The 15,218-nt window shown below is 39.3% G+C and overlaps 1 protein-coding gene across 1 annotated transcript in view; it reads right to left on the reverse strand.

The window, feature by feature from the left end:
- CSRNP3 (cysteine and serine rich nuclear protein 3) overlaps positions 1-15,218 on the reverse strand; it is a 41,171-nt gene that overhangs the window by 5,724 nt on the left and 20,229 nt on the right. The window lies entirely within an intron of this gene.

A 15,218-nucleotide genomic window follows, 5' to 3' on the forward strand; every position in this document is an offset into this window, starting at 1 on the left:
GGCAGGAAGCGTGCAATGGAGAGATTGATTCTGCAACGCAAACTCTTGCCCCTTTTGTACCATGTTTCCCCGAAAATAAGACCCTGTCTTATATTTTTTTGAACCCCGAAATAAGCGCTTGGCCTTATTTTCAGGGAGATCTTATTATTTTGGGTCACGTGGAAGAAACCAGAGGAAATGGTGGGGACCGGCTGCGTATGCATTTAAATATTTTTGGGGAAGGCTTATTTTCCGGGGGGGGGTTATTTTAGTGCATGCACTCAAAAGCCCGATTGGGCTTATTATCAGGGGATGTCTTATTTTCAGGGAAAAGGGATACTCGTGACACAAAGATGCTTGTTAAGCACCTAAGAAGTGGAACTTGTGTTGTAAGTAACATCACGACACAGAAACGGTGGCTTGCTCCAGATGCCTCTGGAAGCATGTCTAAACGGTACAGGAAAAATGCCAGACAAAATGAAGCTCTCTGCTTGGTTACCTTCTTTAAACACTTGTCCAGAACTGCAACTATCTTACTATGCCTCCTAAAAGCAGCATACAGCTTAATTCGGCATGTCAGGTTCATTTTTATGAGTCAAAGTATGTCAGCCTTCCTAGGTGGATCAGACAGAAAACATAACCAGATGGTCTATTTTCTACCTTATTGTAAAGCTACATAAACAGAATCTGACAAGCTTTCTGAGCCTCTTGTCCTGCCTGCAATCCAGCTGGGGGATACGCTCTGTGCAGGGGTGGGCCTCAAAAATTTTAGCAAGAGGGTCTCTGTATGGTTGCTGGGTGGGCGTGGCCATGATGGGAGTGGCCTAGTCAGCCTCCTGCATCATGGTGGGAGGGGGGAGTAGGTTTTGCCCTCCCCGGGTTCCCGAGGCTTTCCTTGAGCCTCCAGGAGGACGAAAACAACCTCCCCATGCTCCGGAGGCCCTCTGGAGGCCAGAAACACCCCATTTCCAGCCTTCTTGAACTTCTGAAAGGCCCATTTTTCACCCTCCTCAAGCCTCCGTGCACACCCTGCGCTTACCTGCATCCAAAACGGGCCGCATGGGGACTCCTGGGAGGGGCGGAGTGGGGGGGGCACGACCAGACAGGAGTGGGATTTGGAAGTTTTCCGAACTGCACAGAATCTTAGCTAGAGGTTCTCCTGAACCCCTGCGAACCCCCAGCAGCCCACCCCTAGCTCTGTGTTATCTGATCGTTCCTTAAAAGTTTCCATGGCCCGTTCTCCAATATTTTTCCCATCTACCATTACTGATAGTATCAAGTCAAATTAGCTAGTTAGGTTAGCTGATTAAAAGAGTGGTGAAATAATTGCTCTATTCTAACATCAGACTTAACCGAGTGAATCAAGAGAAACGGAGACATGTCGGGGGGAGGAGGTGTAATCTGTATCTTCAGGTCCACAGTTTCTTTTCTTCCCTCCTCCCCTCAGAAAAGTGGCAGGCAGTTTTGCAGGCCAGCCAAGGAGGAGGAGGAGTAATTTCCAAGCTCTCTGCCAGCTTCCCACAAGCCTTGTCAACGGGGAAGCTTGCAGGAAGTTGGAACTCGTCCCTACTCTCATTGATTCCTTTGTCTGCCTGCAGTCATTCTGCTTCTCCGTTTAGGTAAGCAAGTATCTGTGAAAGAATGGCCCAATGAGTCACAGTTGCCTAGTGTCTTAATAAAATTTTCACCATGCTCAATGTTTCATATAAAGTTACTATGTTAGAGGGATGATGGCTGCATTACTATTACTATTAGTCTTATCATCGTTCCTATCACCCATCTCCTCCCACTTATGACTGCTTATTTGTTGCTTATATCCTTACGATTTATATTGATATTGTTTCCTAGTATGATTTTATTGCTTATTTGTACCCTATGACTATCATTAAGTATTGTACCTTATTATTCTTGATGAATGTATCTTGTCTTTTTATGTACACTGAGAGCATATGCACCAAAGACAAATTCCTTGTGTGTCTAATCACACTTGGCCAATAAAGAATTCTGTTCTGTTCTGTTCTGTTCTGTTCTGTTCTGTTCTATTCTTGTCTGTCTTCAAATCCAGCTCTTTTAGGCTTATTCTTGAAATATGGAAGTTTCTGATTTGGCAACATTTTCAAGGTAGGGCTGCATAAATCATCCTCATCATTAGAAATCTCAGAATTTCTTTAATCTTGTAAGATTTTTTTTAATTTTTTACTTATTTATATGCCACCCTTCTCCGGAGACTCAGGGCGGCTTACAAGGTGTTAAGCAATTTTGCCAATTTAATCTCTGGATCTTTTTAGGTTTTACATGAGAATGAGTAAACCATTTATTTTTTTTTTAGATCTTCTATTGCTTCAGATTTTGGCATTCTCATACAAGTTCTCATTAGGCTGCAAAGAGAAGTTATTCAGTGCAATTATTATATCAGAAATAAATGAATTAATTAGGGCTACAATATTTCCAGATTTCTCTTACAAATGAGTATTCCTTCCTTTCCTTACAAAATTAACAAGCAGTTAATTAAGTAATGTGCATAAATTTTAAAACAGTGCCCCCTACTTTTAAAGAATCTCCATTTAAACTTTCTTTATACCACTGCCTAGCCACGCCTCTCATAAATCCACATAGAGACATGAGCAGCATTTAGCCTATAATGAAAAATATGAAGTGCAGTTGCAAAAGCTGCTTGACTCTTCTGCCTGATGCACCCAGGGTGGCAAAACAACACTGGGGGTGTGAGATGATAAATCGTATGTATGTAATTCAGGTATGACAGTTGTACAGGTATGATGAGAAAAATGTAATAGTGAAGAGGGAGGAACTAAAAGGATCATAAAACACGCTAACAGCCTTTGTAATGTGAAGCTATATATTTTAACAACCATAGCCAGAAGCACGAAGCTAGTTAAAACAGCTTCAGGAAATTAAGTCCTTTGGCTTTGCGGTCTGTTCTTCCATCAATCAGGAATGCTACAGGACTTTTAAACTTAGGTTTCAGATGCATATTAGATCTTTATTGTCAAGGAAGAGTTTCATAACCAGAATGAACATCATTTTTTTTTTTAAACGAGAGAGAACAATGCATCAACAGTGCTTTTCAAATTGTGCTCTGGTGAAGGTTTCATTCTCCAAAAGCATTCATAACTTCTGCTATCCAGATGACTAATCTATTTCTGAGATCCAGTGCTGTAGCTCTTAAACATCAAGCTAGAAATCAGAAGACTGTGAGTTCCAGTCCTGCCTTAAGCATAAAATACAGCTGGATGATCATTCTTTCTCAAGCTTAGGAAGAAGGCAGTGCCAAACCACTTCTAAAAACTGTGCCAAGGAAACTACAGGGACTATGCCAGGCAACACCAGGGATCAAGATTGAGACAAAATCATGCACACAAATCTGTAATATTTTTTACAAATCAGAAAAAAAAATCTAGCTTCTCTTCTTCAATCCATTTGACCACAGCTGCATACTAATCAGGTTAAAATTAAGATACCAAAACTCTTAGTTTAGATTTCAAGGTGAAGTAGTTTCAAGTGATTTGATCAGTAAAATCGATCAACAAAAGATGCTGACAGCATAAGGAAGAGTACTACTTCTCTAGAAAATTAATATCAATAAGGAGAAGTTGTCCTGTTACTTTTAGCCTTTCAATGAAGCTAAAGCTCTGACATTTTCTAAAGAAACCCAAAATACTTTCCCGAGACATCGTCCTAATGAAATATAATCTTTTCCTGTTAAGGGAAAAGTAGTGAAGAAAACAGAGCTCTCGTATTACTTCTTAATCTTATTGAAGCTAAAGCTCTGGTCTTTGTGAACTAAAATACTTTCCTAAGCCATACACTTCTTACACTACAATCTTTTCCTACTCCAGGAAATAGATTTTTGTTTTCAATACATAGATTTCATTTATATCTCCAAATAGCATATTCCATTAGTTTCATAAATAATTCAGTCCAATGTCACAGACGTTCTATATTATTTTACAACTACTGTTGCAATGCTTCTGCTCTGAATTGCAACCTTGAACACAGTGTTGCATTTTCACCCCAACTCAGCAAGGTCAGTCATGGGGTAAAAGGTGGACTTCTGGGTATATACAATGTCAATCTGCATTGTTTTGAAACATGAGAATATGAAAAAAAAAATTTTTTTGCAAGCCCTGCCTATTCTCTTTGTATGTACTAAAACAGTGACCCCCAACCTTTGGGGCACTAGGGACCAGTTCTATGGAGAGATTTTTTCCCTGGGCCAGAGGGCTTCTTGTGCTGCCTGCATCCCGCGGATGGGGCTTCACTTGTTTGTGCGGCCCAGTTTCTGGCATCTATGGACTGGAGGTTGGGGACCCCTGTACTAAAACACGTTCAGCTTGAAATTCTTGCAAATTAGAAAACCTGGTGGAAGGGGCGAGATTCACACATTCATGTAGTGACATATAGCATACGATCACAATAATGTCCCCAATCTTAGATACAAAAGTGAATGGAATTCCTGGAGCATTCATATTTGTGCCTCAGCAGGAAATGTAACAGGTATTCCCTGTCATGGAAGCAACATCAGCTGTAACCTCTTTCACACAGCTATCAAAATCCCAGAAGTTCTGTCTTGTTTTGCAACACTCTTTGCAAACTTGGTCATAAAAGCACAGTATTGAAAAGAAACACTCTCTGTCTTGGCAAAGTTGGATAATGGAACCCAAATCCATCACTGAGCACACTTGCCAATATATACCCCCCCCCAAAAAAAGGTGGGCCAGTTTTCAATTTCCCTGAAACACTTCATTAAGTTAAGGAGCTAGAGTCAGTCTGAAAATGGGACACTGCAAATGGAAGTCTATTAATGTTTATTGTAAAACTATTCGGACAAAATAGAGATGAAGATCTTTACGAAATTTCCTTCCCAAGTCATTGCATACTTTACATTTGTCACAGATGAGGCAACAACTTTGCTTTGCAGCAAGAACAAAATCTGGAACTTTTTTTGGGGGGGGGGATGGCTGATAGACTAGTGAAAAGTCCCCTTTGCAAGTGTGAAACTACACTTCTACCTCATCCATTGAAAACGAGGTGCCTCTGCATATCATCATCTCTTTAACAAGATGCTCAATGTTTTTAAACAAAAAGAAAAGAAAACTTGTGGGGCTGCCCTAGAAACAGCGAAGGATCGGTCTGCTGTGCCTCTATCAGCAAAAACGGAGCTCAGGAGGGCCATACGTAGCCGTTGGGAGCTCCGTTTTCACTGGCAGAGGGTTGCAGGAGGCCATCACAGCCAGAAACTGAACTCGGGAGCCTGTTTTTGCTAGCAAACCACTCGGGCCACCACAGGCGCCCCCAACACGGGTGACAACGAGCTGGCCACGCCCACTGAGGCCCCCTGAGGTCAAACCCAACCCTGATGCAGCCTTCAATGAAATCGAGTTTGACACTCCTGCATTAAATGTTTAAACGTGATGAAAATTTTAATCCTTTCTTACAGATTCAGTTTTAGCACTTTTTATTTATTTATGTGGGAATGGCTATGACTGAGTGCAAAATGAAGTTTGCTCCCTAAAAAAATATGGCTGATTCATGCTCCCATGTTTTATGTATGATTTCGAGCTCGCTGAGATCTTCCAATGATCTCCCATCAACACTTATTTGGGGGTTCATACGTGATTGGTTTCAGCACCTGCCGTTTTTAGCACATGCACTGGATCCAACTATGGTTTTTTTTGTTTGTTTGTTTGTTTGTTTTTAAATTTGATTTATATGCTGCCCTTCTCCGGAGACTCAGGGCGGCTTACAATGCGTTAAGCAATAGCCTTCATACTTTTGTATATTTATATGTTATTTATTTAGTTGTCAAATTTATATGGCCACTCATCCCAAGTGACTCTGGGCGGTATACAATAAAACCGGCGATTAAAACATTCCATAAAAATCAATGCAAAAGCAAGATCATAAGAGGGAAGATAGGTGGTCCTCGACTTACGACCACAATTGAACCCAAAATTTCTGTGGCTAAGTGAGACATTTGTTAAGTGAGCTTTGCTCCATTTTACGACCTTTCTTGCCTGGGGATCACCGCAGTTGTTAAATTAGTGACACACTTGTTAAGTGAATCTGGCTTCCCTGTTGACTTTGCTTGTCAGAAGATTGCAAAAGGGGATTTTTGTGATCCCAGGACACTGCAACCCATAAATATGAACCAGTTGCCAAGCTGCTGAATTTTGATCATGTGACCATGGGGATACCGCAACGGTTATAAGCGTGAAAAATGATCATAAATCACTTTATTCAGTGTCGTCGTAACTTTGAACGGTTGTTTAAATGAACTGTTGTAAGTCAAGGATTACTTGTATAATATAGCCAGCTCCCAGGCCTTCCCATTACCAGGGGATCCCTAGGCTTGCTGGAAAAAAAACCCCCTATTTTAAGGGCTTTTCCGAAGGTCACAAAGGGTAGTTCTGGAAAAAAGTGTCTATCGGACATTTCAGGAATCAGATTTTCAGCTGCTCTTACATAAAGAAGTTCTTTATTGCATCTTTGGCAGGTAAATTCTATCAAGATTTCCAAAAATAGCCCAGGGAATTCCACAGTTAGGAGAGGGTGCTGGAAAGTGGGTGCGGAGGAGGGAGAAATGTGTGTGTGTGTGTGTGTGTGTGCAAGGCTAGTTAAAAATAAACCTGCAGTAGGAAGGGAAAGCCTCTATTGCCTCATTTGTGCAAATCTTAGTGTGAATGACTGTCAAACCCTTTGAACTTTTTCAAGCACCTTTTTTTAACTGTAAAAAGAAGTTACTCAGTTACTAAGCATAAATAAATTGAGGTTTGCCTGGCTGAGATCCAAAGTGTGAACACTTCCCTCCCCCAATTCCAGCTATTTTCTTGATGTCAAAAGCATGTTATAATAAATGTAAGCCGTAGGGCTCCTTGACAAAGTATGGCAGGTTTTCAAACTGAGGGTGATGTCACTTACTGCTCTCACAAAAACAATTTAAGAAGAAATATAATCTTGAGGCTAAAAAGACTAAAAACACAGAACACAGGTCATCCTTGCCATACAACCACAATTAAGTCCAAAATTTATGTTGCTAAGTGAGATAGTTAAGTGAGTTTTTCCCCATTTTACAATCTTTCTTGCCACAGCTGTTAACTGAATCACCACAGTTGTTAAATTAGTAACACGGTTGTTAAGTGAATCTGCCTTCGCCATTGACGTTGTTTGTCAGAAGATCACAAAAAGTGATTATGTGACCCCGAGGTCCTGCAACCTGTCATAAATATGAGCCAGTTGTCAAGCATCCAAAAGTTGATCATATGACACAGGGATGCTGCAACAGTTGTGTGAAAAATGGTCATAAGTCTTTTCAGTGCCGTTGTAATTTGGAACAGTCACTGAACTAATGGTTGTAAGTCAAATAATACCTGTATAATATGTTGAAATGTGAACGGAAAAAACAAGAAAATTGTGTTTAGATAGATCATGGATAAAATTCTCAAAATGAGGGAAGCGACAAATTTTTTAAAAAATAACCAACCGTAAAGCAAGTTATGAATGAGATAGAAGAAAGAATGTTTTCAAGAACAGAAAGATATGAAGATATACAGTGTGAAAAATGGTCATAAATCACTTTTTAAAGTGCTGTTCTGACTTTGAAGAGTCACTAAATGGGACTGTTGTAAATCGAGGACTACCTGTATTTTGTAATTTATATCTATCTAAAATAGGTTGTTTTACAAAGCGCAAACCCAAAGAAGGTAATTCACAGATAAAACAATAAAAACAGTTTCTAAAAAAGCAGACAAAAATAATAAAATTAATAAAAGCCAGTAACAAGAACAAAACTGAAATTTTATTCAGTTCAAGTCAGAAAAAGGTGCAGTTGCATAAAATACAAATCAAACCACGGTCATGGGAAAAGGATAGATTTTGAGAGCTTTCCCACAGATTCATACTTTCCCCACAATAACAATCATGTGAGGTGAGTTGGAATGGGATGACTTTGGATCAGTCTCTCTCAGCCCAAGCAACCTCATAGGGTTGTTGTGAGAAAAATAGGAAGAGGAAAGAGTATTAGGTATGTTTGTTGCCTTGAGTTACTTATAAAGTGATAAAGGTGGGATAAAAATCTAATAACAAACGAATAAACAAACTTTGTAACTTCCATGAAGAAAGTGTTCTCAGGCTATTTAAGAGAAGTTCCTCTTTATTCTACTCATTAACTTGTCTGTCCTATAAAGCAAGCAAGGAGGAAGTGTATCCATTAAAGATCTTAAGGGCCACACGGGCTGAATCTCATTTTTCGCATAATTTAGCTCAAAGAAGCATAAGGTTTTAAAGATTAAAACTAAGGTTTTAAATTTGGTTGCAAATGATCCAGCAAGCAGCACAGCTGGCACAATCAAAGTGTCACAGCCGCTTTAATGAGATGAAATTTTCCAGTGGGAAGCTCACCTTTTCAAAAGGGCCTTCATGATAACAATCCCAGGAACATTTACCTGGATAAAAGATTACTATCTCTTAAACACATATAGTTTTTTAAAAAAATCAAATCCAACAATGGCACACTTCTACCAAATTCAGACGTGGATGTAAATCTTTTTCCAAATATGGTTTTTCTCTTGTATATGTAAGAGATGCCTTAATACAGTTAGACAGCTATGATTGATGGGAAGTCTGTAAGAGTTTAGGAAAAGGAATCGGAACCCTCAAGACCATGAATTCAAAATCACAAGGAGCTGAATGTGTTTTTATACCTGCATAACAAGGTCAATATTATTGAACTGAACTGTATGTGGACAGCAGACCTTCTATGCTGATATCTGCAAAGTCAAATTCGAATGTCCCAAAGGTTTCGCTTCTCATCTAAGAAGCTTCTTCAGCTCTGACAGGATAGTGAGGAATGGAAGGATTTATATTCCTTGCAGACAGCTAGTAATCTGCATCCTTTTAGAGGGCCTTTGAAGTACTTGGAGGTTTATCTGTGTCTCCAGGGTCCTCTGAGTAGTGCTCCTGGTTCTGCCAGAGCTGAAGAAGCTTCTTGGATGAAAAGCAAAACATCTTCAAAAGAAAAAACAAGAAAGTCCAGTTGCCTCATGAAAAAAACCTTTGGGACAACCATGACCTGGATGACTAAGAATCTCTACAGATTCAAATCCGAATGGATTTTAAATACTCATTTAACTACATGATAGCAGTGTTCCAATATCTCAGAGGTTGCCACAAAGAAGGGAGTCAAACTATTCTTCAAAGCACCTGAGGGTAGAACAAGAAGCAATGGGTGGAAACTAACCAAGGAGAGAAGCAATTTAGAACTAAGGAGAAATTTCCTGACGGAACAATTATAAGTGGAACAACTTGCCTGCAGAAGTTGTGAATGCCCCAACCCTGGAAATTTTTAAGATGTTGGATAGCCATTTGTCTGAAGTGGTGTAGGGTTTCCTGCCTGGGCAGGGGGTTGGACTATAAGACTTCCAAGGTCCCTTCCAACTCTGTTATTCTATTCTATTCTATTCTATTCTATTCTATTCTATTCTATTCTATTCTATTCTATTCTATTCTATTCTATTCTATTCTATTCTATTCTATTCTATTCTATTCTACAGCATTATCTTTTTGCAAAGATATGTTCGCGTATTCCATGAATAATAATTCTTCTGACTCAATTTCATGAAAGGGATTCCCAGGGTCCTGGGATAGTACCCGGTTTCTCTAAAAAAAGACATCCCCTGATAATAAGCCCAATTGGGCTTTTGAGTGCATACACTGAAATAAGCCCCCCCCCCAAATAAGCCCTCCCTGAAAATATTTAAACACATGCGCAGCCGATCCCCGCCATTTCCTCTGGTTAAGATTAGGGAGGCAGAGCTGGAAATCAGGTAAGACGGCAAGAGGAGCCCCATCTTGCTCCACGCGCCCCAAATTAATAAGACATCCCTGAAAATAAGGCCAAGCACTTATTTCAGGGTTCAAAAAAATATAAGACAGGGTCTTATTTTTGGGGAACCATGGTAGGTATGTGACACTGTTCAGTCAAGCCTTCCTCATCTTGCTACACTCCAGAAGAGCTGAACCATAAAGGGCCTTCCATCAGTATTTTGTGTGTGCCAGTTCTGGAACAGGAAGCTTTGCTTTCAGTCACATATGCTCTTATCACCCTTGGATAGACTACTATAACTCTACATGGGCCAGTCCTTGAAGACCTTTTGGATGCTTCATCTGGCTTATCATTTAATTATTAGAGTGCCTATAACTGCCTATATAGCACCACTAATGCAGATGCTGCATTGACTATCAGTCAGCTTCCAGTGCAATACAAGGTGCTGGTTATGTTTAACGCCTTATGCAGGTAATATAGACTTACAACTGCATTTGGGATCAGAATTTCCACTTCTAGGCAAAGCGGTTGTTAAATGAATTTTTATGACCTTTTTGCCACGGTTCTTAAGCAAACCACTGCGGTTGTTAAGTGAATCTTGCAGTCATTAAATGACTCCAGCTTCCTCCATTGACTTTGCTTCTCAAAAGCCAGCTGCGAAGGTTTCAAATGGCGATCCAATGACCCCGGGATTCTGCAACTGCCCATAAATATATGCCGGGTGCCAAAGCAACTGAATTTTGACCACATAATCACAGGGGTGCTGTGATGGTCATAAATGTGAGGACTGGTTGTAAGTCACTTTTTTCAATGCTGTTGCAATTTCAAATGGTCAGTAAATGAATAGTTGTAAATTGAAGACTATCAGCATGCCTTAGGACTTAGATATCTCTAAGGCTCCTTTCTCCCAGGGAATTCTGGGAATTGAAGATCTCCAGGCTTAAAATTGGCAAGGGTGGAGACCCCTGATGTACAGGGATCTGGTGATTGAGTGTTCTCAATTATGACCCCCCCACTTCAGCAAATATCTAGATATTTGAAACATGTCATGTTGCATTTGCAAAATGTTGTAAAAAAATGGTTCTCTGGAGAGGCATTTGGGAACAAAATCTATGCCTGAATTGTGACCCATCTGTTGTTGTTTATGTTATTAATTTTTCATACTTTAATTTATATAGCTTTGTAATTTGCAAGCCACTCAAAGAGTGGTCTAGGGCAAAATGTTAAAACATGCACACAAATAAATAATAAATTCCCAGAATTCCCAGTCAACAGACTAGCAAAGAATTTTGGGACTCATAATCTCAACATATCTGCAAGAGAGCAGGGCAAAACAGATTGGATTAAGAAAAGAAAAAGCAAACATAACAAAAGTATTTGTTGTCATCTAGATTCTCCCAGTTTTTGTAGCCCAGATATGGTAGCCTTAATTAAATATTTGTATCATTAGGTACAGTGGTACCTTGGTACTCAACTGCTTTGAAGTTGAATTTGCAAGTACCAAACTCATCAAATTTGGTACTCAACATATTTTGACACGAGAATTTTGTCTGGGTGCTCATTGTTTGTTTGGTACTCAACACAGAAGCTACAACTTGTCAGTGTCAGCTGCCTTATGACTTACTACATTATTCCTTATGGAAAACATTTGTTTGTACTCATCATTTTTTGCACTCATCGCACCTCCCAGAATTCATTAATGATAAGTATCAAGGTACCACTATAAATATATTCCTGATATTTACAGTGATACCTTAGTACTCATCGTTAATTCTAGTTGTTTCACAATTGTAGCCATCTATTTATATATGCTTCTGAGGATGCTCAAGCATTTACTTTTTATTCAGAAACTGTACTGCATCCTAGAGGCTTATTCCCAAAATGGAATAAAATTTTAATTCTATAGATATTATTTCCTCCACAGTGAGCTTTATAATCTGTATTTCAATCAATTTCATATTTCCTTACCCTAAATGTGTTCATTTCATGTACTAGAGAGGGTCATTTGTTAAGATGAAGAGCATTTTGGATTAGGTTAACATGCAAGATTCATAAACAACGTCGGATTTAAATAAGATTCATATTGCATAGGTCTTATGTAAATAAACATGTATGCAATGCAAATCAAGGAGAAGCAGAGGAGAGAAGGCTGTCCGACTCTCTGAATGACATCTAATACCACCGATTACAGGATTCTGCTGGTTTGTCTATCCAGACAAGGGATACACGACCATTTTTTACAATAGTGACATTCTTGCTTAGTTGACAGATTCCAACTGATGGCGCAGGGGAATGTATTCAAACAGGAAAGCATTTGTCCCCTTATCTTATTTATATACCTGCATGGAATTATTAGCTGCCATTCAGAATGCTGAAATGCAGTGGCATCAGAATTCTCATGACAGCCAGCTCTTTTTTCTCTGCGACAGCAAATGGGCAGCCTTAAAATCAATTAAATAAATAAATAAATCCCAAACGGATGCTCGGAATCACCAATAGGCTTGAGGTGAATGAAGTGAAATTTCGTTCAGAGAAAGAACAAATTTTAGTAGTTGGCAATTCAGCGTTTGGGGATATCTAGAGACGACTTGATTTCCCCTTGAACAAACATGATAGATTGTGCGTAACTTACACTAAAATCTTATTTTAGATGCTCAAATGGTAAATATGGCAGCAAATCAGTCTAGACTGGTAAAGAAGCTGTTTTCAGACATAATTTGTTGTAACAATTCATGCTCATATAAAATCCAGATTAAATTAGAGGACAGTAGTTTGTAACTTGTAGCAATGGGGTTACATTTAATTTGATGGGTCTTAGGGTCTCCTGAGACGTAACTGGTGATGTTATGATACCAAAGAATAGACAGAGGTTTTTTTTTGAGGGATCAGATTTGGAAGGAAAGTTTAAAATCAGTAAAATTCAGAGACTCAGATAGTCATTTTGCCTCCTAATTGTCGTCTTTCTTTCTTTCTTTCTTTCTTCCTTTCTCTTCCTTTCTCTTCCTTTCTCTTTCTTTTCTTCCTTCCTTCCTTCCTTCCTTCCTTCCTTCCTTCCTTCCTTCCTTTCTTTCCAGAGGTTTTTAAGTAGTGAAATGAGATGTAAGAGAATCTCAGCAAGAGGGAATTTATGCAGGTACACAGATACTACAGGTCTCTGCATAAGATGCAGTAGCTCCTAGACAGTTCCTTGAAATATCTAGATTGGAACCCAACCTAAACAAATTTTCTTGCCATTTTTTTTAAAAAGCAGCATAATCATGACAAATGATTGCCTCCCCACTCAAAAACAACCTTAGGAAATCGTGACAATGTTTAAATGCTGACATCTACGCACAAATGACATGTATATGACATCCGAACTATGCATGTAAGCTGTATCAAACATGTCATGAATTCTGATGCACAAATCATTGCTGGGCACTCTTTGTCTCCTCTGAATTGCCATGTATGTATGCAGAGCTGTGTAAGAACAATGAGAACCGAGATACCACTGTAAATATCAGGAATGTAATATTTACAGTGGTACTTCAGTACTCATTGTTTGATATTTACAAAGATTTAGAAAAGCAGCCACAGTTAGCTACATATAATAGCAAGCAAAAGTGTCTGAATTTGGCTTTCTTCCTTTTTTGACTTATCTTTTAGAACTTCAATCATATGTCCACATAACTGTCACACTCAGCGGGATTTACTTATGAAGGACTTCACTTCTGAAGAGCATTAGTGACCTTATTTATTTACTTGTTCGACAGACAAAAACAATAATAATAAAGAAAAAATATACAATGAGATGTTAACTATAATTGAGGACATGCATGGACTAGAACGATGATAGCGAACTTATGGCACAGCACATGCGCGAAGAGAACCGGTGGTAACACCAGTTAGAACCCACCACTGGATGGCACCATTTATAATATACCATAATTTCAATACAAATCTCAGTGGAACCTTATGTGGCAACTTACCTGGCAAATAGTGCTATTTACTGTAGTTGCCAAGTTAAGATTCTTCTGCAACTCAACTCAACTCAGCTAAACTCAACTCAACTTAACTCAGCTGCAGCCCCAATTCAAATGTCATTGTCGTAATCTATAGCTAGACATAGCTAAATATGTTTATAAATTCTGTTCCTCCTTTTATAACTCATCACATTGTGTTTTTCCTTCTTACTTCACAGTAGTTTTGCCAGTACATTTCATTGTACAGCTTCTTACCAAAAATATCCCACTTACCCCTACCTTTACATGGATGGTTATTGTCTTGCCACTCCTTTCTATCCCCAATCAAAAGAACAGAAGAAATAATCATATAACTAATCAGACCATTGGGTCCTCTTCTTCAATACTGCTTAGGCAAGAAGTAGTTACACTGTATCTCAAACATAAACATAACCACCTTACTCAACATAATAGATGGCCAAGAACAACAGAATGTAAATTATAACAATATCTGGAAGGCCAGAGCAACTCTACCCTACTAGTAGTGCAGGAGTGGGTTCTAAAATTTTGTACTACCGGTTCTGTGGGCGTGGCTTATTTTGTGGGTGTGGCTTGATGGTCATGTGACAATTATTTAGGATTTAGCAGAGGTACTGGTCTACCAGGCTTTTAACTGCTTGCAGAGCTGTACCGATCTACCCATTTATTTTTGCAGGCACTGATCTACTCATGTATTTTTTCAGGCACCGGTCTACTCATTTGTTTTCTTTTACCACTGATCAGCTGTAGGGCGGCCTTTTGAAGCCCCACGACAAGAGTTTAAACAGTTTTTTTCCCTCTAGCCATCAGCTGGGACTCAGGAGGCAGCAATAGATTGGGGGTGGTGCCAAATAAAAGGTAAATAAAGGTAAGAATAACCCGGGGGTGGGGGGGCGCAGGGCGCAGGGGGGCGGGGAGCAGAACCGGTTCGGTGACATATCGTCATTGCTACCGGCTCGGAAGAACCAGGCCAAACCGGGAGGAACCCACCACTGTAGTAGTGTCTCTCTAGGATTTCAGACAGGGCTTTATTCCTTCCTTGCCAGGAAGTAAGAGGAAATTCCACACAAATAACTGCTGTTATTTGTCTTCCTCTCCTCCTTTTCTCATTTATATTCACACACTAGAAAATTTCATCATTTTCTTTTCTTGCCAGGAAGCCATCAGAATTGACATTTAGTCTTCAATACTTTCATACTTAAGTGTATCTCCGGTTCGATTAAACTTTAATTATTAGATTAGTCTCATAAGCAGAAACCATAAACATGATTTACAGAGATGAGACCACATGAGTAGGATTCAGATGACTGGACTAAGTTGCCTTTCTTAGATTTTGCAGAGCCAAGTTCATTTGTATGAACTTTGTGCTTAGCATTTGATTACTCACAATTTATAATGCAAAGGCTACAGAAGGACAG

The sequence above is a fragment of the Pituophis catenifer genome, unplaced genomic scaffold, assembly GCF_029215685.1.
Source record: "Pituophis catenifer annectens isolate HBS135680 unplaced genomic scaffold, rPitCat1.0.hap2 SCAF_1, whole genome shotgun sequence".
NCBI lineage: Eukaryota > Metazoa > Chordata > Lepidosauria > Squamata > Colubridae > Pituophis > Pituophis catenifer.